Raw genomic sequence first — 18,984 nt, 5'->3', positions numbered from 1 at the left:
CCTTTGCAACTAAATGGAGCGTTATATCGGTGTCGGGTGGAGCACCGACCCCTGTCTGTCTACGATAGTCATTGTATCAACCAAACTGAGTAGTAAGGCTGCCGCAAATCTGAGTGATACTGCACCTTCACTGATGCCAATTAAAAGACACTGATGACAGTTTCATGCCAATATTGTGCTCAGTTGAAGTTGATTCTCTCGATCTTCTCTGCTTTGGTGGCGACAGTCTGCAAGAGAACACCCAGTTGTCGTCGAGGAAATTGAATGTTCTTCCCGTCAGTCGATTTAAATTCTTTATGGCCTTACTGAAAACGATGAGTTGCGGCGAATGGCGACGTCGCGCAGCCTCCGTGACACAAACAAAAAGAAATCAGTGCCGAGGATGCGCGATACAGACGACCTCTGGGGGTGTCGTCTGTATCGCGCCTTTCGTTTTCGAACTTATAAAATCCCTGCTTTCGGCGATAACGATATCGACATAGACGAACTTGTTTGTCTTTTGGTATCCCTTTAAAGAGAAGGAGGTACCTCAACGTTATCTTATGAAGGGGCTTTCTCTGTATTTCACAGCTTTCTGGCTCTGCCAGGCGTTACTCGCTACCTTTGGCATTCATGTTCCATTCTCTCGCACAGACAGGATTGCCCCAAAGAAACACATGGGTGGCTACCGGACAGCTATGGACATTGAGAGAAGGGATCAGCTGCAGGCCCTCAACGACGAAAAAGGTAAGACGAGTTGGTGACGGCTTGCCGGTGCCAGTGCGTCCTCGACAAATTGCATTGCCTTGATCATCCTTGTCTCTATTGACCTAGCTGCGCAGCGTGCTACGCCTTTAGCTCAGGCACTTAACAGGCCGCGGGTGGCTTGGCGTGCCATCGAGAGTGGTATCCCTGTGCTCAGGCCCACGTGCTTCGATTGGTAGATCGCAGCAATGTGAAGAAATGCTGATTTCTGCTGCTTTGCGAGCAGTTCATTGCAGGGTAGAGCTGACAGTGTAGGTGGGAAGGGGGGACGCAGAGGATACAGGATAACTGATAAGTAACTGCATATTTTAATGCATTGGAACGGCCATATGAACGAAAGCCCAGAGCATTCGTCTTCACGTTTTTGTAAAATGGAGTGGAGAGAACTGGGTTGAAGAGAAGGCTCCGTGAGAGCACGAGGGAGCAGGCAAACAGAGTGCTCAGATGTGCTTTGGCTGGGAGAGAGGAATTGTGTAACACGCGCTGACCTCACCTCCATTACAACCATTTCCGTCCCGAGTCGGCTTCTGAAGCCTCCGAGAAAGCGGCAGGGGAATAAGAAATTTTAGGTGGTTGTTGCTCTTGATGCAGATGCGGAATGTGTAAGTAGAGCACCCAGTTTCTTGAGCCCATTCATTTTGTTTTACGCAGGCATGCAAACTAGGTCATGCACGTGCCACGAGGTTTTCGGGCTGTCTGTTCGTAACTGCGGCATATAATGATAGAGCGGGAGATGCTGAACAGTTTAGAACGCGACGAAAAGACAGCTACAGCTTGGTCAGATGGTTTAGAGCAGCGGCAAGAGAAGCGGCTTTTTTCGCAATACTGCTGGTGCGAGTCACACTCGAGTCCACTGGAGTGGGAAGGTTTAGGACAGTAGCTCTACTTAATGCTGAAGTGTAGCGCTGTTTCGTGTCTGGCTTTGATATACATGTAACCTTGATAGCACAACGCAGTAACAGAGTGGCTCTAAGTTACACTAATATAGTATAATTGTTGTATTTAATAGCATGCCCACTACCTCACACTGGTGAATGGCCCCTAACCTTGATACTGACTTTTGACCTCAATGACCCTTGACTTTGCTGCTAAGCTCTCAAACAGCTTGTCGAAATATCATGAATGGTAGGATTGGTCGTCACGCGCTCCGCATACTCCTCGAAGCGAGCGACAGAATTAAAAACCACGAAGAAAACAAAATCAGACACAAAATTATATGGGTACCGGGGCACATGGGGGCGGCAGGGAACCAAGAGGCCGACAGGATAGCTCGAGCATACACTACTTTCCGAGCATCCGACGAGTCCGCGGAACATTTGCCAGCACCCAAGGCATACTCGGCCATACTAGAAAAGTATAGACGAAGAAGAATACGATATCTCTCACCGCACAGTTCTCTCACCAGTGAGGAAGCTGTCATATGGAGACAGTTACAGACGAATTCATACCCAAACCTACACATACTAAACAAAATGCACCCTACCATATACGCGGACAAATTTCCGGGGTGCGATGAGAAACCAACACTATATCACATCACATGGGCCTGTCAAAACATAGATGTGGTCCCCAAAGTTCGAAACGCGAGTGCGGAGCCATGGGAGACGCTGCTGTCCAGCGACCGCTGCGAAGACCAGCAAGGTCTGATACAGCGAGCCCAACGGGCGGCAGCAGCCAGCGGAGCCCTGGATTGAGGGCAACTGACCATTGTGCGGAAGTTGACGAGGTCGACGGAGAAGACTCTTGTGAGTTCATTAAGCAGACATCTCTGAAGACGTCCCAAAAACCGCCAAGTTTTAACTAAATAATGTTTTTCCTTCCTTCCTTCCTTCCTTCCTTCCTTCCTTCCTTCCTTCCTTCCTTCCTTCCTTCCTTCCTTCCTTCCTTCCTTCCTTCCTTCCTTCCTTCCTTCCTTCCTTCCTTCCTCCCTTCCTTCCTTCCTTCCTTGTGACGTTATATAGGTGTTATCTGGCCTCATACATTATTTCATATTGCTCGGGGTGACCTGTATAGCTGTACAATGGGCGCCTCTCTCATAAGAGCGTTGCTAGCAGTGTGAGTTACTTTCACATTTTATTGGCTACCGCTCGTGACATTAACCGGGTAAAATGTGCAAATCTTTTTAAAATCGAAATTTACTACTCGCATTTGTAGCTTCGTTGCCTTGTGCGCAAGGGTGAGTTTCAACCGAAGAGAAACCATGTGACAGGTATAACGTCACTCAGCCGCCGCCGCCGGAACCGTGCCCGTGCCTGTTCCAAGTCATTTGACAGCCATGACGTTACTGAACCACAGCTGTGCCGGAGCCTTGCACTCGCTCTGTCTAGAATAGCCGCCAGTGCCTTTCAGCCAGTGCCAACGCATTGCTACAGATCTCTGCAATTTACCGGCCGCAGTCGTCATGAATGGTCCACGTGAGACGCCTCGTGACCTTCTTGGGAATACGATCATCGAGTGTGTGTATATGGTTATAGAACGCAGTCAAGACATTGCAGACCGTGAGTTAGGTAAACAACAACGAGAAGGTTTAATAATGGGTCGCTTATATACCGCAACTGGAAGATTGTGTGTTTCCATTAGCTAAAAACATAATGTTGACGTCATGCATTTATCGCGCGGCTCATGCGCAAAGGCCATCGATACAGGATACATCACCCTTGTTTACAAAAGAAACCATACAAATCGCACTGTAGAAGGGAGTCCAAGCGTTCAGAGCATAGGTTATTGAATTTGTACAATATTCCGGTCATAGGTCAATCTCTAAGGCGACCTTCGCGGTCACCTTCGCGACATTTACTGCGTGCACTTCAACGTCGTCGTTTGTCTTTTCGGCTGGAACTGGTTGTTGCCCGCGACACCATGTCAGCCAGTAGGAGCTGTTTGCCTGGAACGAAATGAAATTTTATGCCGTAGCGAAGGACGTGCCGAAAGAACCTTTGTAACCTCAGGTGCATGTCCCCGATGGCCTTCTGCGATATAGCAATCAAAGGGTGATGCTCAGTTTCAGCGATCACCCTGCGACCATACAGGAAAGAATTGAACTTTTCACAACCGTACACCATAACCTCCACCTCAATTTGTGAATAACTCTGCTCGGGCTCCGAAAGGGCAAGCAACGCAACTGTTTCCATGTGCTAGTGCGGTCCCGTAACAGTGCGGCGCCGATCCCATTTTGTGACGCGTCGCAGGACACCTTGATTGTTTTTGCCGGGTTAAACATGGTCAGTAGGGGCTTTTCACTTAGACTGTGGCATAGCTGCTTTCATTCTTGCGCATGATTTGGGGTCCAGTCAAAGACAGCATTTTTCTTGACCAGATTCATGAGGAGTGTCGTCCTCTGCCCTAATGACGGCCTAAACTTGCTGAAGTAATTGATGACGCCCAGCATCCTTTCAAATGCCTGCTTGTCTGTACATGCTGGAATTTTTAGCATCCACTTATCGATGAAGGGCTCGGCCTGATGGCTTCCTTATTGATCACGTCACCTAGAACCTCGATCTTGTCTACACCAATAGAACACTTATTATGTTAACTATCAACCCTGCTCGTTCTGCCGCTAGCAGTACAGACTTCAGGCGCATGTCATGTACTTGTTGCGGCGCCCCGGAAGGCCTTCAAAATTTTCAGTGTGGTTTGAAACACTTCAGACGCGGAATATATTCCGAAGGGATCTTTCTGTAGTCGATCGACAACCGCAATTTTCCGTCTTTTTTTACAGACAATAACCAAGGGACTTGCCCAATCCGTGCTCTTTTTGGAGGGTTTCATGGAGAGTCAGATGCACACATCGGGTTGGTTGTATTATTGGTGTGGCGTCGTCACGCAGAACCATTCTGCAACCCTCTGAACGCAGCAGGTTCCTGTAAACAGATAGTAAAACTGCTTGGCAATTCCCTCAAAACTGTTTTGAGATACTGTGTGTACGTGTGACAGAAGTCCCAGACGTTCTCTGACTTGCAGGCCCTGAATGGATTGATGGCCCTTGCGTACCATGAAGAAGTCAAGGGCCGTGGAATGGTCGCCAAGTGCCATCTCCGTTCGAACCACAGGCAGCATCACCTTTGCTTGGGTTCAGGGGCAGCTTTCAGCGTATTTTTTCACAGCATTCGAAGGGCAGCATGATTGCTTGCGCCGCTGTGTCGACTGAATTCAAGGGCCATGTTGCAGACCTGATCTGGTACTGTGCAATGACGCTGGTTTGTCGAGTTTCGTGACTAGTCGTCGAGATTGTCGAAGCTATCTTCAGAGTCCTGCAGCTCGCCTATATCTGCAGTTTGCAGAAGGCAGAAAAATGGTGCGGTTTGTGACATTTTCTGCGTATTTTACCATATGCAGAACAGCTCTTTGGAGCGTGGCTGCGTCCGCACTAAATACATTTGTAAAGCCTGGGTGGTGGTTCGCTTTGACGGTTAAAATTTTCCTTCCGCATAACATCTACCTGGCTTTCCTGCGTGCCCATACCTTCTGTTTGGTCGCTGGCACTTCTGAGTTAGCCACTTACTCAGCCTTCTGTAACGTCAGTTTGTGGACCTTCTGCAACTTTTCTGTGACATTCTGGTCACTGATATCGAAAATAACCTGTTAACTAGTCATTGCATTCTTTTGGGAGCCGAAATTACATACACTTGCCTGCTTCTTCGGGTCTCGAAGGAAGGGTTGAAAAGGCTCACCAGTGGCTTGGACTCTCATGCGGAAGATGTAGCGCTCACGTATCTCGTTCAGCTGCGCTGCGCAGTATGCGTCAAATTCCTGCACTATGGTCCTGTAGACGCTCTTAGTTTCATCATCACCGAAGCTGAACGTGTTGAATATTTGGATGGCTGCATCACCCGCGATACTCAGCAGAAGCGCGGTCTTCGTGGTTTCTGTGCGCGGCTTGTCGGAATCTTTTGATGCGGTCAAGAAAAATTCAAACATTTGCTTGAATATACTTGCCAATTCTTGACATTTTCCCCATCAGTTCTCAGCAGACCTTGTGGCTTCAGGAAGTTCATTCTGATGGAGATCTTCGGCTTAGGAAGACATGGTAGATTGTGAGCAAGGGGAAGAACAACGAGATGAGGAAGTGCTTTCATTGAGCTCAAAGCATACTGTTGACGTCATGCATTTTATCGCGAGGCTTGCGGCACGCTCAATAGGATACACAGTGGGGACACAGAGGCGGGTCAATATAAACAGATCGCTTTCACTTTGGCTACTTAGGTTTCGCCGGGTCAAACCCTTGCCAATTTTTGTCTGCTTTATATTCTGCTCGACATACATCGTATGCTGCGTTTTTGTTCACGTAATCGTTGTAACGCTAACGCATGAAAACGTTAGCGTACCATTATGACTTCTAGAGGGGTTCTCAAGGCGCGGCGAATCAGAGCTCGCTTGCAGTTAACCGCTTTTTATCACTTCATCGCAGAATTTATCTCTACCCGTTAAACTGAGCTTCGCGCGTTGTGCGTCTAATATTACCGTCTTCATGCATTTTTGTTTTCATGCGCGAGGGAGGTCAATTGTAATAGTCCCCGGGTGGCTGAAACAATAAGCGATTGGGTTACAGAAGTAAAAAAAAAGTGAAATGAGAAAAAAACTCATTTCAAGAGATTGCGGGCCTGCGAGACAAGCCTGTGCAGAGGTGTAATTTTTTCCCGAGATGCAAGTTATTATAGCTTGTAGACTTAATTGCTGGACTTTTTATTATCTGTTTGTATATTTGGTACCCGATTTCCTATTTGTGGTGCGTATTACTTAGTTATTTTTGTTTTGTTTCTGAATAAAGCCACTGGTTATAATTTTCAGAAGTTAGGAAGAAGACTGTCGTAGAATCCTGTTTTGTGCTTGGCCTCAAAACCCATTGGACTGACGTAATAATGCGCGCATCACCACACAGCACCATTAAGGACAAAACGAAATCTTGGAAGCATTCAGGGGAACTAATAGGCTAAAGTGCCTGGAACTGCGCTCTGCATAACTCTATTAACGAAATGCAAATAGAGCTGACACGAAGCGAGCCTCAGCTCCTTTTTAGATGATACGGCTCATTAGTGATGCTAAGTCGCAGCGGGTTATATAGGAGTAGCTGGGCGACGCAGGACAGCGGGTGCTTTTTCTATACTTGTCATGTTTTCGCGCCGTCGACGTAATAAAGACGTGCGCGTTACTGTTAAACTGTTAACTTTGTTTATTCACCAGATAAGAGGGTGCGACCAGCGTTGTCCGAGGCGTAAGCCGAGCTGCCGGGCGAAGAACGGAGGGAGCGGAGGCCGGAGAGAGCTAGAAGAGAGTGAGGGAGCCCGCCGGGCGGGTTTCCCGCTGAGCGCAGGCCGGCGGCGAGTCCTCCCAGCGAAGTGCGAGGAGGGGAGTGGGCGTGTCCATTAGCGCGCACTGCTTCAGTCACAACAGAACCGACGAGGACACAGCACTTCGAACACAACAATACTCAAACCTTTCCTCTTCTTTTAAACTGGATCACGTTATTCACAGCTCCGCCGTGGTGGTGCAGAGGGTAGGGGCTCGACTGCTGCGCCAAAGGATGCGGGATCGAATCCCGGGCGTGGCGACCGCTTTTCGTTGGAGGCAAAAAACAATTTCGCCCGTGTGCTGTGCGATGTCAGTGCACGTTAAAGAACCCCAGGTGGTCGAAATTTCCAGAGCCCTCCACTGCGGTGTCTCTCATAGCTTGATGAGCATTGTGACATTAAACCCCACAAAAAGACAATCATTATTTACATAGAAATATTATTTAAACTATCTAAAATGCGTTTCCATCACCCGGGCGCCCCGTCGCGCTGGTGTAGTGGTTAAGGAGCCCGAACGAATGAATGAAAAACTTTATTTAGCGAAAGGGAACGACTACTGTGCTGGAGTACCTGGGCTCGATCCCGACAGCCGGCGGCTGCGTTTCGATTACTGTAGTTTCGGTGGAGGTGAAACGCAGAGGCTTCTATGTGCTGTGCTATCTCCATGCACGTTAAATATCTGCAGCTGGTGGAAATTGTTCCGTAGCCCTCCACTACGGCTTCTCTTTCAATCTTTCCACTTTCACTTCCATCTTCGCCCTTTCCTTTACGGTGCGGTACAGAGGTCCATATATGTGTGATACTGCGCATTTTCTTTTCTCTGAACCAATTATAAGAATTATTATAAGGCTAGCGGATCGGGCTAGTTAAATTGGTTCACAGGAAGGGAAAGGCGCAGTAACTGTCACACTTGCTCTGTGGACACCTGAACCGCGCCGTAAGGGAAGGGAGGAAGGTGGGAATGAAAGTGGAAAGAGAGAAAAAGGAGCCGTAGTGGAGGGCTACGGAGTAATTTCGACTACCTGGGGATCTTTAACGTGCGCTGACATCGCACAGCACACGGACGCCACTTCGTTTCGCCTCCATCGAAACGCAGCCGCCGCGGTCGGGTTCGAACCCGGGAACTCCGGCACAGTAGTCGGGCGTCTTACCACTGCACCACCCCGGCGGGGCAGGTTTGATATTTTTCGAAAGTGCTAAAACATGGACGGAGAAGAAACAGAAAAGGACGTGCGCACACCCCTGTTTGTTGCTCCTCCATCCATTTGTTTTGGTACTTGCGACAAATGTCAAATTGCATTATGTTATACCACCCTCGGTCAGCATTCGGCCTGTGCTCTAGTCAAATATTATGGTGTCGCAGCGCCGGCAGACAAGGACAAAAAGACTAGGGACACACACAACTGCGCTAAACTTGCAACTTTATTTTGGATGCTCTTGATCCGCGCATTTATAATTTACAGAAGGGACTGGACACGCAAGCGCACTCACAAGACACATGACTCACGCACTAGGTACTCGCACCGTACTCCTCTTTGTCACTGGATAATCTCCGCTTAATTCCGATGAATCGCCAACTTCTTGGCCTCGGCGCCGCTTCTAGAGCGCTTCTCTGCGTAAATTGTTGCCAGAGTCCGTTAATTCTTACGAAAGCCGTTGGCTGCCAGGATGGCGTATCCTGCCGAACTCCTGACCAGCTCAAACCGTTCAGCACCGCGAGAAGTCTAATGCTAGCTAGGTCGCTCACACACGCAGAAAAAAAAAGCACGCATGCGGCACTTGTCCCTGCTCCGGCGATCCAATTTCGCAGCAGATAGGGCTTCAAATGTATTTCGAGCACCTGAGATTTCTGGGTGCACAATGAATCTGTACTGAACACGTTCAACAAGTAGCATCTGCATCACGTGTGCGCTTAAGTATAGTCATATGACCATCATGGCCGGCGTAATGCAATACAGAGGTTTCTCGTCTGTAGGATAGAAAATGGCCGGCTAATGTCAAGCCTTGAAGTGGAATTTAGGACAACGCAGTGAACTAAAATAAAAAGGAGTTCGGCAAGAGCAAATTTAAGAGGCAGAAAGTTCTCAGTGCAGCTGTAGGAAAAAGAGTTCATAGAAAACTGGGGAAATCACGGACAAGACACAGGCGAAATGGAACGGTGGAGCGGACATGCAATGGCCATTCAAAGTCCAGTGATCTTATTAAGTAGCAAACTATGCGAGGATAGGATGGGTTAGCCGGTCGAGGACATGGGCTAACTAGACATCAACGGAAAGGGCCCTTCTCCGGCAAGGCACGTAGACATATGGCTCCTATTAGAGTGGCAATTCATGGCCGCAATTGCAGCAGTACAACCACAGCTGTCTCGGACTCCGTTCGTGTGCACGGTGGGCCTGTCCCTGGAAGTCTTGAAGCACGCCGATCTGCTGCTACGCGACGAAGGTCTCTGCGAGTTTGTGATCTTCCACTCCACGTTCGTGGCTGACGCCGACGGCAAGGTCGACCTGTGGGATGGCCACAACCGCACGCGCGCCTTCAGCACGTTCATGGCATTTGCCAGGGTGGCCAGCAGGACTGCTTACGGCGTGGCCGTGACGCACCGGTATGTGCGCTGTGTTTCGTGTTTCATAATTTTTTTTTCTTGAGAGTAAAAATGCGCGTTGGGAGAATCGAATGTAGAGTTAGTGCCGATTCGTTATGTTCGTAGTTCGCTTTCGTTCATTTTCTTCCGGTAGTTTGGCACAGTGGCTAGGTTTGGCCCAGTGGCGCAGTGGTTTTTGCGTTTTCGTCATTGTGAAACGTTTTGTAAGCGTACTGACCGCTTGCGAGTACATTTTTATCTATTTCACTTGCAAGTAAGAGTTTGTCTATTTCACTTGTAAATTCCTGCATACAGCGTGGGTTTTTCCTCTTTACATTCCAGCCTTGTGACAAAATCTGCTAGAGTATGCGAATATTTTCATGCTCACCAGGTGACATTTCAAGAGGTCCTTCAGTCACTGGGGACATTATTTTTATGTTCGTGCAGGTAGTGCAGGTAGTATTCAAATGACTTCACAGGCGCCATTTTGGGGTGTAGATCGCAACTTCAGCACTGCAACCTGGAGAAGGCATCGATAAGACGATTCGATATGCCTGTAGCCTTTTTTCGTGCTACATGCATTCAAAAATGGCGGCCACTATGATGTAGGTGCATAATCCCTATAAACCAGAGTTGCTGTGCATACTCAGTTGTATAGAGCAATGCAGTGGGTTAGCTAGTAAATATTAATTATTGTGTCAAACCATTAAGTGTATATATTTTATTTGAATAGAGCTATGAAGTGGGTTAGCTAGTAACTAACAATTAGTGTAAATTCAAAGCATTAACTGTAGATATTGTAGATGCACCTGTGATTATATTTGTGATGCTGCTGTAGGGTCAAGCTATTCAAGAAGGCAATGAAAGTCCCAACAACTTGTTTCCCCGCTCAGTGAAGAATTCAGACACGCACTAACGAACCACGCGTTGGAAAAAGTCAAAGTGAAACAGCGTCATTTCAATCGTGCGATATGACACACACGCACGCACACAGGCAAACACGCACGCACGCACGCACGCACACGCACTAATGAACCACACGTTGGCAAAAGTCAAAGTGAAACAGTGCCATTTCAATCGTGCGATATGACACACACGTAAGCACACAGGCAAACACGCACGCACGCACGCACGCGCGCGCACGCACACACACACACACACACACCACAGGCTCTGTCTACATTATCTCGTGCGTTCCCGCGGTGCTAAACTACGAATATGCAAATTTGTGTTTATATTTTCTTGCCTGATTTGAAATTTTCTGTTGGTTACGGATTTTATCATGTAGGAAAAATATACCTGCGAAACAGGCACGCAACAAACCAGGTGTAAACCAAATAACTGCTCGCTGGCGATGTAGCCACTACGGCTTTGGCAGCGCATTTACATTGAGTCGTCACCCTTGTGTTCGGCACTGTTTGTGGACGCAGAAAGTCCAGGGAAGCGCTTCGCCAGCTTGGAACTGCGGTGGGAATAGAAGAGTTTGTTAAATACTGGATCAAGGGCGTCCGCAATCACGCAGTTTTAGACGTAGATGAACGCTCCATCAGCGACCGAAGAGACCTGCGTTCCACTTTCGCCTTGCTCAAGGTAAGAGTGTCCGATCCTCCCTAAAATTATTGAGCAGTTTATAGACCATCTATAGGCTGTCTATGGATTTTATAATGAAAGGTCTTTAAGGAGGACGCTTTAGGCCTTGCGAGAATAAAGGAAAATAATTTCATACATGATGCACCTGATAAAGTTTTTTATTCAAAACCTAGACTAATCATCGTATTACCACAGGAAGATTCATAGTTGTATAAGCGTTGACGTGACAACTCTGGCAAGAAACCCAGCCTCTACTGTACGGCCTCTATTCGTACGCAGATTTGGTATGTCCCTGTGTTATTTTGTACACTTAAAATTGACATTTCAGCTGTTTTAAAGCTGATAGAAAAAGGATAGACAAATGACGAAAGAGGAGACCAAACTGTCTTTCGTGCGCAGAATGGGATGCATGGCAAAGAAGTAAGATTATGCGCTTGCATGGCTTCATATCTTTTGACAGGCGTTCAGACTGCTTCAACAGGCCCAAATGGACAATAGTACCTCCGGCGGGGCTTACATCTTTTTCGGATGTGCTACTGCGCGGCCGAAGAAAAGCTTGCTACATGACATCCTGGAGGCAGAACTGAGGTGAGGGCCAAGAAAAGCGCGTTTTCTTACATGCGGCACGTTTTGGACAGAAAGCACTAAAAATCAACGCTTTTCTGTAACATTTCTCGTTTTTGTGTGGTGATCATGATTCTGATCCTCTCTCTTACGGTGATGTTTCACAAAAGACCATGAGTGATATCGATGGACACGGCGAAGTATTGCTGATTTTATTGTTATGGACGAGGAAGAAGCGGGCCGTGGCGTAGGAAGGATCGTTAAATAACAACAATGACAGGAGCGCCCGCGCTAGGTCCGCCGGCATTAATTAGACTCATCGCCATTTGTCATGGTCTTAATTCGCTTGCCGCCAGTAACAATATGTCCTATCCGGGTGTGGTACAGTCGGCATATGTGTAAAGTGCATTTTGTTCGTTCGTGTATAGATAACACGCTGAACAACATTAGGACATATGCGGGCGTTTGAACACCGCATAGCTATTTAGAAGTCTTACTGTTTGTTCTTTTTAGGCAATTATTTAGGAGCCGAAAAAGGGGAACATGCGGCTTCTTTAAAGGATAAGCTTAGGGCATCATGTTGTGGGAAGATGAAATGGCCATGGTCCCTTGAAATAAAACTGACGCAGGAAATTAAATATCTTCTTGAAAGCCGGGATGACGATTGTAGTTTGTAGATCGGACTTGAAAATGACTCGCAAAATTAGACTACATCTCAGTAAAGTATTTGGTCAAAGTCGCACGCTGCTCTGGTTTCTCAGCTTTCTTCCCTCCTTTTTAAAATTCTGCTTTTCTTTCTGTTACATTCGCTCCTTTCTGGACTTTGGCTTCATTGGTCTTTAGTTTTATTTCGCCTTTCTTCCTGAGTTATTTTAATTTCATTTCTCTTTAATTTCTCTTAATTAATCTTTCTATCTTCGCTTGACTACTTATGTGACTTGCCTTGACTTGGCGTCGACCCCTCTGTGCGCTAAGCCAAGTCTAGTCTAGCTGTGCCTAGAGAAGTCATGTATTATCTTTACCTATACGGCGACCCTAACAACGGTTTTCGCACTTCGCTGCAAGCGAAAATGAAAAGGCATGCGTGTGCTGCCTGATGTCAGTGCTCGTTAAAGATTCCTAGGTGTTTGATATATACTGAAGCTTTCCGCTACGACACCTCTGTTTCTTCTTTTACTGCCTTAATTTCTTCCCTTCAGGCCGCATTTGAGGCGGCCACTGAGAAATTACTCAGCTACTCCGTTCTTTCCTTTACTGAAAACAAGATTTAAAATTTTTATTTATTCATTTATACTTCAATCAACACGTGCAACTGTCCTCAGTTGCACGAGCAGTTGAGTTAAGGTGCAGCGAACTGCTTTTGACGTAGAACTGCGCGTGCGCATAGCATTGCCACATTCGGCATTTCGGTACTTATTCGTTCAACAATTTGCTTCGCAGCTCCCTGCCGGTGGACGTCATGATCTTAACTACGCACGCAATTGTGTCCGAGGATAGCGACAAGGTGGTCGTTCCGCCGACAGCGCTGCGGCCGCTGAATGGAAGCCTCCTTCCGGCAATCGTGAGTGCTGTTAGCTGGTGTGAGGTGTCCCGACCTGGAACTCTTGCTTCCGATCCTCTCCAGGCATACATAGTCTTAATGGGAAGAAAATTTGTTCAGGTTGTGCGGCAAAGGCAGGTGTAATGCAGAGCCATTGAAAGCAATGAGATTGATGCTTGCTCCCATGTGAACTGAGTTCGACTTATTTTGTTCGTGTTCAAGGTTTTCATGTTCACGGAGTCATTACCATTAAATCAGCCTAACTGCGAGCACTCATAAGAGCCATGAAGCTTCTCAATACCTTGGTTTGTGGGGTTTAATGTCCCAAAGCAACTCAGGCTATGAGACGCCATAGTGGAGGACTCCGGAAATTTTGACCACCTGGGGTTCTTTAACGTGCACTGACATCGCACAGCACACGGGCGTCGTGATTTTCACCGGCACTGAAAAGCTGCCGCCTAGGCCGAGATTCGATCCCGCAGCTTGGGAGCAGTAGTCGAGAGCCGTAACCACTGCGCCTCTCCGGCGGGGTTTCCAAATACCGTACATCTTTACATCTTTTACGGGAGCTTTACATCTCCTGTTAAACGTTCTGAGTATGCACGCAGGATGTGAATGACAATAAAGGAAAAAATATGGGGAGGAGGAAGCGGTAATTTTAACTACCAAAGGCTTTTTAATATAGCCGAGCATGAGCCCACCTTGGGCTAGCCGGTAAAAATCTATAATCGTAAAAAAATGTAGCATAAACTGAACGAGACATAAAAGAAGCAAGGCGACTGCAAACGCGCTGGTTCGCTACCAGTGTTGCACAAGTCACAAAAAAACTAATTTTTTTCTAATAGAATTGCACCATCTAATATATAATCATTTGTTGCTTAATGGCAACCTATGAAAAGTCACAGAACGTGTACTGAGTAGTAGTTGAGTACTGTCGCGGTCCTTTTTATGTCTTCTTAGCAAAGCATAAATATGGCCAAATGGGAATGAGCTGATGCGGCGTAATTTAACTATAACACGGACCTATAGCCTCTTGCTGTGCATGAGTTGAAAAGTTCACACGCAGTTTTTCTTCCAGACTGTCTCAGGAATTTTTTCATAAATAACTGTTGACACATCAATAGCGTCAGTGATTTCTGTCCCGATGTACAGGGCCGACAGAAAGGAATATGGACAAAGCGGAGTCAACGGGTTTCGCTGTTCATCTCGTCGTCACTGTTGCACTTGCTTGATAACCAAAATATGCTAGACTCATCCGTGATATAAGAATCAATGACCATAGCTCGCGTGTTTTGTTATCACCCAGGTACCAGCACGACGATAAAAAGTTCTAACAGTGGAACATTTAGGCACTGCGTTGAATGGATTGCTTTTTCTCCGGATTGAACGCTCGAGGGGATCGGGAGACATACTCTTTTATTCAGCATAAAGATTGTGGACTACGTCGAAGTGCCGCGCTTCACTGTGGTTCACTCTCGAAGGGGTCAACTATACTAGGGAAAAGCGGGAAAGGCTAGCCTAGTTAAAAGCAAAGGGCGGACATTCACTTCGCCCACTTCCGCAGCTCGACCATTGTAGCTCGATTGAACACGAGGTAATTAAATGCTTTACCCGCGTCTGCCACAGAGTTCTGGTACATACCAGCTGAGACACAATAACCAACATACAGACTAAAACAGGCAAATATGCACATTACTAGCAAAGTACTGAAAAAAATATACAATATATGCATGAAAACAATATATGATAACAATATTACATGGAGAGCTTTGCGTGCAAGTCTGCTAGCAACGGAAGGCTCGATAAAAAATAAAACGTATATACAAATTTTTTTAGTAGGGCTAATAGATGAATAAGAACAAACTGCCGCGATTGCACAAATTTACGTATACCAAACTTAAAGCGCATAGTATACAACTAAATGAAAAGGTCCCGAAGGATAAAGTTGTTTTAGTCACCCGAACTTGCAAATAATAAAAATAGAAAGGATGGCGCAGCGACCCACATACAGGGCAGTGGGTCTGGGTAGACTTTTTTGATCTCCCTTGGCAACACAGAGAAACTACCGGAAAACTGCGCGCAACAGCCCAAAAAAAAAAAAAAAAAGAGGAAAGATTGCGGGACATGAGGGCACCCCGTGTCATTGTAAATGGCTCCCGCCGGCGGCTCCTTTCGCGGATACTCTTTCGCGTAGATGCAGTTCGTCACTCGCTTAACCCCATCTTTTAATTTGTGCCCTAAAATCCAGAACACATATTCATCGGTAGGCCCACCGGTGTGATGCAGTGGTTATGGTGCTCGACTATTGTGCCTAGGGATGCGGGATCGAATTCCGGCCTTGGCGGCCACTTTTCGATGGCAGCGAAAAGCAAGGCCCCGTATGCCATGCGATGTCGGTGTACGTTAAAGAACCTCAGGTGTTCAAAATTTCCGGACTCCTCCACTACGGCGCCTCGCATAGCCTGAGTCGCTTTGGAATCTTAAACCCCTCAAACCAAACCAAACCAAACAAAATCGGACATATTCATTAGTACACAGTCTTAAGTTGTCATATTAGAGACCGCCTGTCATAGCCACAAATGTCTGCTTAACCTAGCCGAGCTATAGGAATAGCGTTATGACTAGAGATTCAAAGGTCTCGGATCAATAGACCGATTTCACCAGACGATCTATGCATGCACGTGCGTTCAGGACGTGCCCCACCGCCTTATCAGCTTTAGTCACCGTTATGACGGGAACCAAGTATTGCACAGCCGTCGTCGAACAAGAAGACGTTTTGCCGCGATACCACTTTGTGAAAAGTTTTACATCATTCCATATAGTGAAGGGACATTGGCTAATGCTGGTGATCTAGTTACACGAAGGAATAACCATTATTTTAATTATAAGAGCGGCGAGTGTACACTATCAAGAGCGATGGTGATATCTCAACGACCTAGCACTAACAGAATTCCAGTACTTTATGGCCACCTTCACATCTCGATTTTTAATATGTACACTCATGAGAAATATGAGCTAGAACAAAGTTTGAGCTTTGATTTGTTGATTACACTATGACTTAGTTTACAAGAACATATTTAGTTTTTTAAATAGGTTTCCTTTGGATGCATAATATCCATAGGTCGCCATCATATTTAGAAGATAAAATACCGAGAATGCTCAAAAGTTTGTGCAAAAAGTTTCTTCTTGCTCATATTGCTCTGAATGTTCGTTAACATTTCAAATGCATATTTTTGTCGTTGCAGTTTTGGATGGAACCAAAATGTACTATTAAAAGGGATTGCTATCAGTGTTCAGAAAATTTGTCTTAATCGTTTGTAAAAATATCTCGCCTCAATCGGACGCTAGGCTGCTGTGAATCCGCGCAGAAAGCTTGTCTGTTGTTGACTCTTTCTTTTTGTAGTAAGTTTGACAATGGTGCGTGCCTGGTTTGGTCGCACATGAGAAAAAACCAGAACCGTCTGGGACAGGATTGAAGGGACGGAAAACGCAAATGTCGACTTTTTGGCAAAGGACACTGGTGGCACCATCTGGCGTCGCTGGAGGAAGGCGCCACGACAGAAAACCGCAGAGGCGAGCGTAGCAATGCGCGCGGCTTGACAGATGGCGCCAATATTGTCCTTCCTTGGAAACTACTTTGGCGTCTCGCTCCCAAAATGTATTCGCAGGCGGATCTGGCTTTTTAAATGTACGGCCAAGCCAAGCAAGGACCACTGTGAAACTTGCTTGGTGAAAGAAGGGTCGACAATGCTAAATATTTGTGCGATTTCACCACAAGCGAGGCTCAGGTTGAGATGGGAGATTTTTTCAAAGCGGCCCAAATTATGTTGCTGAACACTATTCCGGTAGTGCGTCTCGTATAAGTTTTCATGCTTGGTCACGCTCGCGATTCTACCCGTCTGTGCGCTTCGTACGCACTGCTTGGATAATTTTCAGTAATGTGCATAAAGGGAGGTTGGTGTCAGGCATTTTGGAGGCTTTTAGAGATAACCTCTGCTTTGTCGTGGCTTTACCGGCCTGGGTACTATCAACGCGGCGCCGGAGCCTACGAGGTCAACGCTTTTCGGGCATTTTGCATCAAACATGGGAAGTAAAAACATTCCATCGCAGACCGCGAAGAAATAGTAGAAAATGCCTTGAAACACTTTCAAACCAATTAGAAAGTTTATTTATTTATTTATTTATTTATTTATTTATACCAAATACCTGCAGCACCCCACTGGACTATTTTTGTAGGGGGAAAACGCATAAAAACAACATACAATACAATAAATTTGACAGATGATGCAATGAGAGAAAGGGAAAAGAAACGTTGCAGAAAACTAAACATGCGCACGACACACTAGAGAAAACAAAAATTTAAAAATGCAGCACTCCTTTGACAATAAAATAAATTGGGTAAGTGATGCAATGTACTAAGACAAAGAATGAGAAGAAAAAATGCAGAAATGAAAAAAAGAAACGTTGCATAAAAACAAGCACGAAGGAAATGACAAATAACAGAACAAAATACACAAAACAAATAATGCTACACTGATAGTCATGTAAAACATTATGTTGGTAGTAATATTAACACTCATAATAATGAAGTCTTTCCTGGGACCATAGTATTATCAGAATCATATTACCAGCCCATTTGTAAGGCGGTGAAAAACTGTATGAGGAGAAGTTATAATTTACGCTGACAAGCACTTCCAATCGCGTATTGTTCGTGGAAAAAAGCTATTTTTGAATGTGTTTATTCCAGCATTGTACTCACGCGCATTTAAAAGGCGTTTTAACAACGCTGACTGCAACGCCGTCGCTGAGTGCTTTGCCTAATCGGAGCATTAACGCTATCGCGGTAAGGAGTTCAGTCGTAAGACTCAAAACGTGTCTTAACGCGATATCGTTGACGGCCCTATTGTACGGACAATCAGGCGCCGATGTCGCGTTGTAAGCGGAAATTCACGAGCGTGTCTCTAGCATGTGCTATCTTTGGCAGCGGATATATGGTCGCGAACACTTATTGGTTGGAGGGAACGTGGAGTGTACAGTTTATTAGCTACCAACTCGGGCTACTCCTTTGGGTTGGGAGAAAAAGATGGGAAGGAACCCTCCGGGACATTTGGATTTTGTGGGAGGCATCGTACACCGAGGCCATGCTCGACCGTACAAGCGGCTTGGTTAAAGAGGTTTGGTTCGGTTTATGTGGTTTAACGTCCCTAAGCGGCTCAGGCTATGAGAGACGACGTAGTGAAGGGCTCCAGAAATGTCGACTGCCTGAGTTTCTTTAATTTTAACTGACACCGGCAGAACACGCGTGCCTTGCTTTTCGCCGGCATCGAAATGCGGCCGCCGCTTCTGGGGTTTGATCTTGGATCCTTGGGCACAGTAGTCGAGTGGCGAACCCGAAGCACCACCACGGCTGTTTTTGTTTGTTAAAGAGGGGCTGTATAAAATACCGGGCGGTCGCGCACAAACTGTGGTATCTTAAAACTTTGCGCAAATTAGTATGTGTGTGAGATAATAGTCACACATTATGGGATTAGCATGTGGGGTTCTATAAAAGGAGGAACATTACATTAACTCAATGCCCTGAAATCTTTTTGATGCCAAACAGCCCATCATCGGCGACCAACCATCTCCACCCTTACAGAGTGCCCTTTCCGCCACCTATAGGGAGCTCGCATGAAGCG

This window comes from Amblyomma maculatum, chromosome 4 (assembly GCF_055883805.1).
Source record: "Amblyomma maculatum isolate TAMU_Amacu chromosome 4, ASM5588380v1, whole genome shotgun sequence".
NCBI lineage: Eukaryota > Metazoa > Arthropoda > Arachnida > Ixodida > Ixodidae > Amblyomma > Amblyomma maculatum.
This window is presented reverse-complemented; position numbering follows the sequence as displayed.